Source organism: Oncorhynchus gorbuscha, unplaced genomic scaffold (genome assembly GCF_021184085.1).
Source record: "Oncorhynchus gorbuscha isolate QuinsamMale2020 ecotype Even-year unplaced genomic scaffold, OgorEven_v1.0 Un_scaffold_27:::fragment_2:::debris, whole genome shotgun sequence".
Classification (NCBI taxonomy): domain Eukaryota; kingdom Metazoa; phylum Chordata; class Actinopteri; order Salmoniformes; family Salmonidae; genus Oncorhynchus; species Oncorhynchus gorbuscha.
The window spans coordinates 230,083-239,117 of NW_025745130.1; the positions used below are offsets into that span (position 1 = coordinate 230,083).

The 9,035-nt window shown below is 42.1% G+C and overlaps 1 pseudogene; it reads left to right on the forward strand.

The window, feature by feature from the left end:
* Positions 1-3,723: 3,723 nt before the first annotated feature.
* On the forward strand, positions 3,724-7,174 carry LOC124017538 (annotated as a pseudogene).
* The last annotated feature ends 1,861 nt before the right edge of the window (positions 7,175-9,035 follow it).

The window sequence follows — 9,035 nt, forward strand, 5'->3', positions numbered from 1 at the left end:
CCCTCTTCAAAGGGGGAGACACCCTGGACCCAAACTGTTACAGACCTATATCCATCCTGCCCTGCCTATCTAAGGTCTTCGAAAGCCAAGTCAACAAACAGGTCACTGACCATCTCGAATCACACCGTACCTTCTCCGCTGTGCAATCTGGGTTCCGAGCCGGTCACGGGTGCACCTCAGCCACGCTCAAGGTACTAAACGATATCATAACCGCCATCTATAAAAGACAGTACTGTGCAGCCGTCTTCATCGACCTTGCCAAGGCTTTCGACTCTGTCAATCACCATATTCTTATCGGCAGACTCAGTAGCCTCGGTTTTTCTGATGACTGCCTTGCCTGGTTCACCAACTACTTTGCAGACAGAGTTCACTGTGTCAAATCGGAGGGCATGCTGTCCGGTCCTCTGGCAGTCTCTATGGGGGTGCCACAGGGTTCAATTCTCGGGCCGACTCTTTTCTCTGTATATATCAATGATGTTGCTCTTGCTGCGGGCGATTCCCTGATCCACCTCTACACAGACGACACCATTCTATATACTTCCGGCCCGTCCTTGGACACTGTGCTATCTAACATCCAAACGAGCTTCAATGCCATACAACACTCCTTCCGTGGCCTCCAAATGCTCTTAAACGCTAGTAAAACCAAATGCATGCTTTTCAACCATTCGCTGCCTGCACCCGCACGCCTGACTAGCATCACCACCCTGGATGGTTCCGACCTTGAATATGTGGACATCTATAAGTACCTAGGTGTCTGTCTAGACTGTAAACTCTCCTTCCAGAATCATATCAAACATCTCCAATCGAAAATCAAATCTAGAGTTGGTTTTCTATTCCACAACAAAGCCTCCTTCACTCACACCGCCAAACTTACCCTAGTAAAACTGACTATCCTACCGATCCTCGACTTCGGCGATGTCATCTACAAAATTGCTTCCAACACTCTACTCAGTAAACTGGATGCAGTTTATCACAGTGCCATCCGTTTTGTCACTAAAGCACCTTATACCACCCACCACTGCGACTTGTATGCTCTAGTCGGCTGGCCATCACTACATATTCGTTGCCAGACCCACTGGCTCCAGGTCATCTACAAGTCCATGCTAGGTAAAGCTCCGCCTTATCTCAGTTCACTGGTCACGATGGCAACACCCACCCGTAGCACACGCTCCAGCAGGTGTATCTCACTGATCATCCCTAAAGCCAACACCTCATTTGGCCGCCTTTCGTTCTTGTTCTCTGCTGCCTGTGACTGGAACTAATTGCAAAAATCGCTGAAGTTGGAGACTTTTATCTCCCTCACCAACTTCAAACATCTGCTATCTGAGCAGCTAACCGATCGCTGCAGCTGTACATAGTCTATCGGTAAATATCCCACCCATTTTACCTACCTCATCCCCATACTGTTTTTATTTATTTACTTTTCTGCTCTTTTGCACACCAATATCTCTACCTGTACATGACCATCTGATCATTTTTCACTCCAGTGTTAATCTTCAAAATTGTAATTATTTGCCTACCTCCTCATGCCTTTTGCACACAATGTATATAGACTCTCTTTTTTTCTACTGTGTTATTGACTTGTTAATTGTTTACTCCATGTTGTCTGTTCACACTGCTATGCTTTATCTTGGCCAGGTCACAGTTGCAAATGAGAACTTGTTCTCAACTAGCCTACATGGTTATTAAATAAAGGTGAAAAAAAATATATATCCTATGGCAACCGTTCGCCTATTCGAGGTCGTTGGTATTTCAGCACCACTGTTATGGACAGCGCCCACATCTCTGCAGGCTTCCGGAATGGAATGACTAAAAGACAATTATGCTTGATCGGAAAATGAGTCCGGACGCAATTGCGTAGCCTCCAGAAGCATGCAGAGGACAAGTTGAGCTCTGTACCGCGTAGCCGTGCAGATCCCAAATATCATAACAATGCATCGGGCTCCATATAGCTCCGCATTGACATGATTGATTGATGGTAGGTGGAGGCGGGAGGTCCCGTATAAACACAAACTCACTTCCTGGACAACTTCCTTCACAACAGCTCTGCTCAACAGCTATGCGCTGCCCCGTGAATCGCAAGAAGTATGAATGCCCTGACTTCTGCAGAGGCCATGTCACCATAAATGCTGCATGGCCAATGCAGACGACAGATTTACCCTCCTGTTGTGTTCGTTTCATGTTAATTAATTATGTGTTCCCGGTCTAAAATGACCGCCCTGTTATAGCTGATTATAAATCCATAATAATCCATATAAGATCACATAATGTTGTGTTCGATGTTTTATCAACTTAAGTTATTGTGAACATTACAAGTTTTGAACTTCTATTTGCTATTTGTGGCCTGTAGGCCTCATTGACCTGAGCTCATACAACTCGTTTTTGAGTTTTAAAAAAGCATAATGTACGGATTATTCTGACTATAACAAATACTCAGATGAAACATATTGTGCTATTTATCACAGACTACTTTGTGTCAAAGTTTAACAAGGTCTCTCTTCTCCTCACCAGTGTCATTAACAAAGATATGATCAAGAGCCTCACATGCAATATATCGTTTGGCCATTGTGCTGCCACAGGCATCAAAAAAGCATTATATACTAGAGCTGCGAGGAAAGTTCTATATATTATTGAAACAATGCTGTGATTGTTTGTGAGAATGCCAACTGGTGTGGTTCCAGTGGGGAAATATTATCTTGGGGAAAGGTTCCCGTGGGGGTTGCAGTGGAAGCCAAGAAGGGGAGTGAGGTGTGTGTGCTCAGACACACATGCATGTGGGGTCTGGGAGAGGAAGTGTGTGCATCTGATGAATGTGCATGTGCCTGAACTAAATGTTCTACACTAATTGTAGTCTCACGCATTCATTTCTAATGACAAGTCATTTTTTTGACAGGGAACATCACAGGTGTACAAACGTTAAATAAAACACCCAGAATGTATTGAAAATCATCCAAATGTATTTTGGGTGTTTAGATTCCCTGTGTGGACAAAGTAATGGATCCTTATGACAATCAGATTAAATTAACTACATTTTTCAGAGAGAAAACTTGTAAATCGGTCCAATTCGACCGGAACACAGCAGGAAGGTTAAAGATATCGATAGTTTAACTTTTTCTGGTCTTACCTTTTTCTAAGGAATGTCATCGGGGATTTTTACAACCATTTAAAATAATTATTTCATATGATTATTCGTTATTTTAATGGTGCTTCAGGAAAATTAATCAAATTATTTGAAATCTAGCATACATAGATACATCTGTTTATAAAATGGAGGATTTACTTGAGACTATACAGTGAATACGGATTTCATTTAGTGTGATGTTTGTTTGTTTGTTAATACTCTGCTGCTGTTTTTGCAATTTTTTGTGATGTTTTCCAACGTCTTGCGAAGTCTTCTGTAGTTCAATATCGGATTTTATGATATGCAGACTACCGTATAGGCTACCTCTGACTTTGATTGTTTACTATAATATAGCCTAAAGCGTGTGAAGTGTAGACTATCGCTTATTTCATCAACTGTCAGACATAGAAAAATGGGTTTCTAAACATTTTGAGCCTCAAATCCACGCCCATTTTTTACAGTCAGTAACGGCAGTGTTGATATAAATACTCAGTGTGTCGCTATACACCAGGCGTGAACAGAGATGTCTCTCCTCAGCCTCTCCTCCCACAACCGTAATATTCAATGCAAGAAAACACCCTCTGCGTGATATAATAATTTCACTGGATAATCTGGTTGTTGGCGCTGCGTCTCTTCTCTTCGTTTAGCCTGCTGCTGTACAACCTATATTATTTTATTTAAATATGTTTTCATCAAGAACAACCAGACTATGCAGCATTTCAGTAGGATTACCTCGAAGATGGGACACAACCTTTTCTCTGACTCAATACTCTGTGTGACTCTCCTTTCTCTGTTAAAACTGAACACGAGCCACGGAGATGTGAGCTATTCTATTCGGGAGGAGATGAAACGTGGATCTGTGGTCGGAAATATAGCAAAGGATTTCGGGTTGGATCCTAAGAGGCTGTTGGCGCGTGAAGCTCGTTTAGACATGGATGGCAGCAGAACACGCTACTGTGATATCAATGCTAACCCGGGGGATTTGAATATCGCTGAAACAATAGATCGAGCTGAGCGGTCCAAGGTTTCGTGTACTTTGAAATACGAGCTCGCACTTGAAAATCCTTTAGAGTTGCACCGTATTACTGTTCAAATTCAGAATATAAATGACAATTCACTGGTATTTCCTAGTGACCACATATAATTAGAAATTAGTGAATCAGCGGAAAAGGGCAACGTTTTTTCCTAGATGAAGCCCATGATGAGGACATCGGATTAAACGCAGTTCAAAGCATATATGATCGAGAGGAATGCACATTTTGTTTTGGCTGTGGTAAATATGGCTAGTTGATGTTAGAGAAGGAATTGGATCGAGAACAACAGCAGGAGGTGACGTTGTTACTTACTGCGGTTGATGGTGGAACTCCACAGAGATCTGGAACTGTAGTGATACACGTCACTGTGTTGGATGCAAACGATAATATTCCAGTATTTAGTCAAGACGCCTATAAAGTCAGTCTTCTGGAAAATTCTCCTTTGGGGTACCATGGTAGCTACAGTAAGTGCCACGGATGCTGACGAGGGACAAAATGGGGAAGTGAGCTATGATTTCAGTGGTATATCTGATAATGCAGCGAAACTGTTTTCTATTCAAAAGGATACTGGAGATATCAGAGTAATTGGACTAATAGATTTTGAATTGGAAACATATTATGAAATGCTTATCCAGGCGAAAGATGGATCTGGTTTGGTTTCCATGACAAAAGTCATTGTTGAAATCACAGTTAGAAATTACAATGCACCTGTGATATTCTTAAATCTTTGAAAAATCCCATCCCTGAGAACATGTTACCTGGCACAGAGGTGGCATCATTAATGTACATGATGAAGACTGAGGCAAATAGACAGGTCCGCTGCTCCATTCAACAGAATATTCCTGTCAAACTAAAATCTTTGATTAAAAACTATAACTCTAAATTAGACTGTGAGATAATATTAGAATATATTTGAACTATCACTGCCACTGATGAGGGCTCTCCACCCTTATCCTCCTCAAAGACTATTCATGTATCTGTGTCAGACGTGAATGACAACCCACCTGTGTTTGAAGAACAATCCTACAGCGCCTATGTGACTGAATATAACAAGCCTGGCTCCTCTATGTGTTCTGTTACTGCCAGAGGTCCAGACTGGAGACAGAACGGTACAGTGGTCTATTCTCTATTGCCCAGTGAGATCAACGGTGTATCCATCAACAGAGACACTGGGGTGATCCGTGCTGCGAGAGCATTTGATCATGAGCAGTTTAGGAGCTTCAAAGTCCACGTTGTAGCCAGAGACAATGGTTCTCCTCCACTCAGCAGTAATGTGGCTGTGAGTGTCTTCATAACAGATGAGAATGATGACTCTCCCCAGATAGTATACCCTGCTCCAAAAGGGAACTCTTTGATGACCGAGATGGACCCCATAGCTGCTCTGGTGTGTTCCCTGGTTTCCAATGTGATAGCTGTGGATACTGACTCTGGACAGAACGCCTGACTTTCATATCAGATCGTGAAGTTAACTGATCCGGGACTTTTCACTATTGGTCTCCACAGCGGAGAGATCAGGGCACAACGGGACGTTTCTGAATCTGACAATATGAAGCAGAACCTTGTTATATCAGTGAATGATAACTGACAACCCTCTCTCTCTTCAACGCGTGATGTAAATTTACTCATTTCAGACAACTTGGCTGAAGTTCCAGAACGGAAAGACATGGCTTAGGAAGATAGTTCCAAACAAACTTTCTATTTGATAATAGCACTGGTCTCTGTTTCCACCTTTTTCCTGACTTTCATTATTCTCATTTTGCCATAGGAGAAAGCCTAGAATGTTTTTTGATGGAGCAGTCGCTGTTCCCTGTGCGTATTTCCCTCCCAACTATGCAGAGGTGGACGGAGCAGGAACACTACGTAGTAATAATTATGAGGCATACCTGACAACGGGCTCACGCACCAGTGACTTCCAATTTGTCAGATCTTACAAAGACAGTGCACTGCTGGCTGGTCTTGCACTAAAGAGGAGTCCAGATGAAACCGGTGAAGCAACTGACATTGAATCAACATTTTTGACTTATGGTACTGAACAAAAGTTATGTCAATGACATGTGTGATACTGGTGTAGATAAAGGGCGGGAGAGAGGAAATGTATTTGTTTGGTCTCCTTCTAGTAGTTTCAACTGTGTGTGATGATCCATACTAGAATTCCTTCATCCATGAGCAAGAGGTGGGATCACAGGTATAACACCATGAGAATTGGGTCAAATAGAACCATGCTCCCAGGTAGAGGTAGACAAGGCTCTTGGCTTGTGGCAGTGGGGAAGATGAGTGGTGAAACACAGGTCAATGATTACTGAAAGTAATGCTCCTTGGCTGTTGCATCCTTTGACCCATCATTGGACACCTGGGCGACCCCTGGGTCATCCCGTCATTCCATATTACCAGATTTTCACTTTGGCCTTGGGTCAGAAGAGGCTCAAAGCCTTTAGGGTAAAGTTAACTCATTCTGGAGATGGATACAATTGTCTCACATTTAGATTTTTAACCGTTGAACAATGCAAATCAGGAGACATTTTCGGACTCATGCAGCAGTATTTGTTCTGCCATGAAAATATTAGGGACTAAGCTATGTCAGAAACGTTTTAAAGGAAGCTAAATGCTGAAGACATCTTTAACATCTAACTGTGTTAATGCCTTTTATTTACAGGAAGATCTTGCTGATGATAGCTGTGCACATTTCTATGGTCTTAAAGAAAACCTGAATTTGTCACCCGTGGGCAGACTTTTCAACTCTGGTCTTGAGCAGAATCACCCAGAGTTTAATGTCTCACCCAAAGGTGGAAATAGCAATGTGAAGAGGCTAGCCTGTTATTTTGGGCTATGTGAAGACAATAGACTGTTGACCCTGGCATCACATCATGATAAAGCTAGTGTAAAAAGGCCAGCCTGTTTTCCCTGAGGTCACCCCAGGGTCATACTGGCAGCTTCCAAGTCTCTAATGAAGAACATGTTCCATCCAAGTCTATATGCCAGTCTGAAAGTAAAAAACTGATTTTCTACTTCTTTACTTGTAGACACAGATGCAAATTAGGGTCTCCCAATGAAATGGGTGGCTCGTGCAGTTGCCATGTAGGCCTACACAATAGCAGGTCATTGTACAGGCCTTACTGTGTAACCCTTTTCATGATTACATGTCTATCTGATGTTAAACTCAGTGGTTCCCTCAGTTCCTTCAACATTGGCCATTGACCATCTCAAGCACACTGCTCACACAGTAACACACAAAGCAGTATGAACACAACTTGTCATTAGCACACAACACAGCAGTCCATCGTATTTCTCACCAATTACACACAGAACATTGTACTGAAAAGGCATCCCAGTAGTGGCTCACAAAGCAAAATCACTCACACACAATTGACCAGTAACACAAAGTATACTTCACGCTGACCTTCACACAGCTCAGCACTGCAGACACACATACACACATACTGCAGTATGACAACTCTGCTCAGCACTGCCACACAATTCTAAAGTAGGTCGGGAGAATTATTATTTTTTAGATCCACAGCCTTCCATCCCTGCACAAATATATTTCTTATTAATTGAATTATGTGGCATCTGATCTCGTTGATCACCAGCAAATATATGTGGCTTCATGTGTTTAACCCTGACTGCAACATTTCATAATTCACAGCACGAACCAATATACCCAAGTCTGAAATATCTGAAAAGCTGTAGTTAATGTTTTATTCATCAAAGTACATATTTTGTATAATGATCTGGTAATGCAATTTCAATTGTGATATTGGAAGAGGTGTATGAATGTGACAGTGATATTCTAGTGCAGAGGACCCTAGACTATCATGCCTGCTGGTGATTGTTAGACTGTGGCAAAGACAAGCCTTGATGTCTCAAGGATGTGTACGCCTGCAACAGGACGTGTGTAGGTTGTTTTGGGGAACATTTGGAAGTTGTGCTGTCGGATAGACGGCTTCATGCTTCACTGCTTTGACACACTGTCTGTCTCATCCTGTGATGACCTCTGACCTCGCTCTGTGGGAGGCCAGTTCCACCCTAGTTGGCAACTAAGTTGCCAACTTTGATGAATAAAACATTAACTACAGCTTTTCAGATATTTCAGACTTGGGTATATTGGTGGGGGCTGTGAATTATGAAATGTTGCAGTCAGGGTTAAACACATGAAGCCACATAGATTTGCTGGTGATCAATTGTTAGTTATTGATATATGGTGAAACAGTTATAGCATACACATTTTTAAGTCCTGAAACAGTATTCATGTTAAGTATTGGTCTGGAAGAAGCTCAAATTGTGTTGGTTTCAGGTTGGAACTGTCGCTCTCCATGGTGCTGAAATATCAAACGTGCTGCATTCAAAGACAAGTCTTAGGCTTGTAAGTGCTCCAAATTCGTTTAAAAAAAGAAAGTGTTATAAAACGTGTTTACTGACAATACACAGTGCAATAGTCTTCCATTTGCTGATGTAGGCTTAGTTATGGACTGTGTAACAAAACAGTCTGTCTTTAGTTGGCTGTGTATGATTTCGACATGATGATAGTCTGCACTCTGGACTCTGAGTGCCGCTGTTGGACAGTAAGACGAGTTATAAGCTTCAAATTCACAGAACCTCCTGTCTGATGGATTCATATGATCTGATACAACATTCGGGGAAGATATCTAGAATCAAACAGGAATGAAAATCAACACGGATAGATTACCAATATAGCTGATTTATATGGACTAAGAGAGAGAGTTGTGCATCAGAAGGCTACTCAATATTTCTGTTCAGAAATTTATATTTTTGCTGTTTTTTCCGAAATGTTTGAGGGAAAGCAAAATCGAACGCCACAATGGCAAGCACGATTGATTATTGTGTGTGTCCTCTTGTCGCATATGGTTCGATGCCAGGTGCGA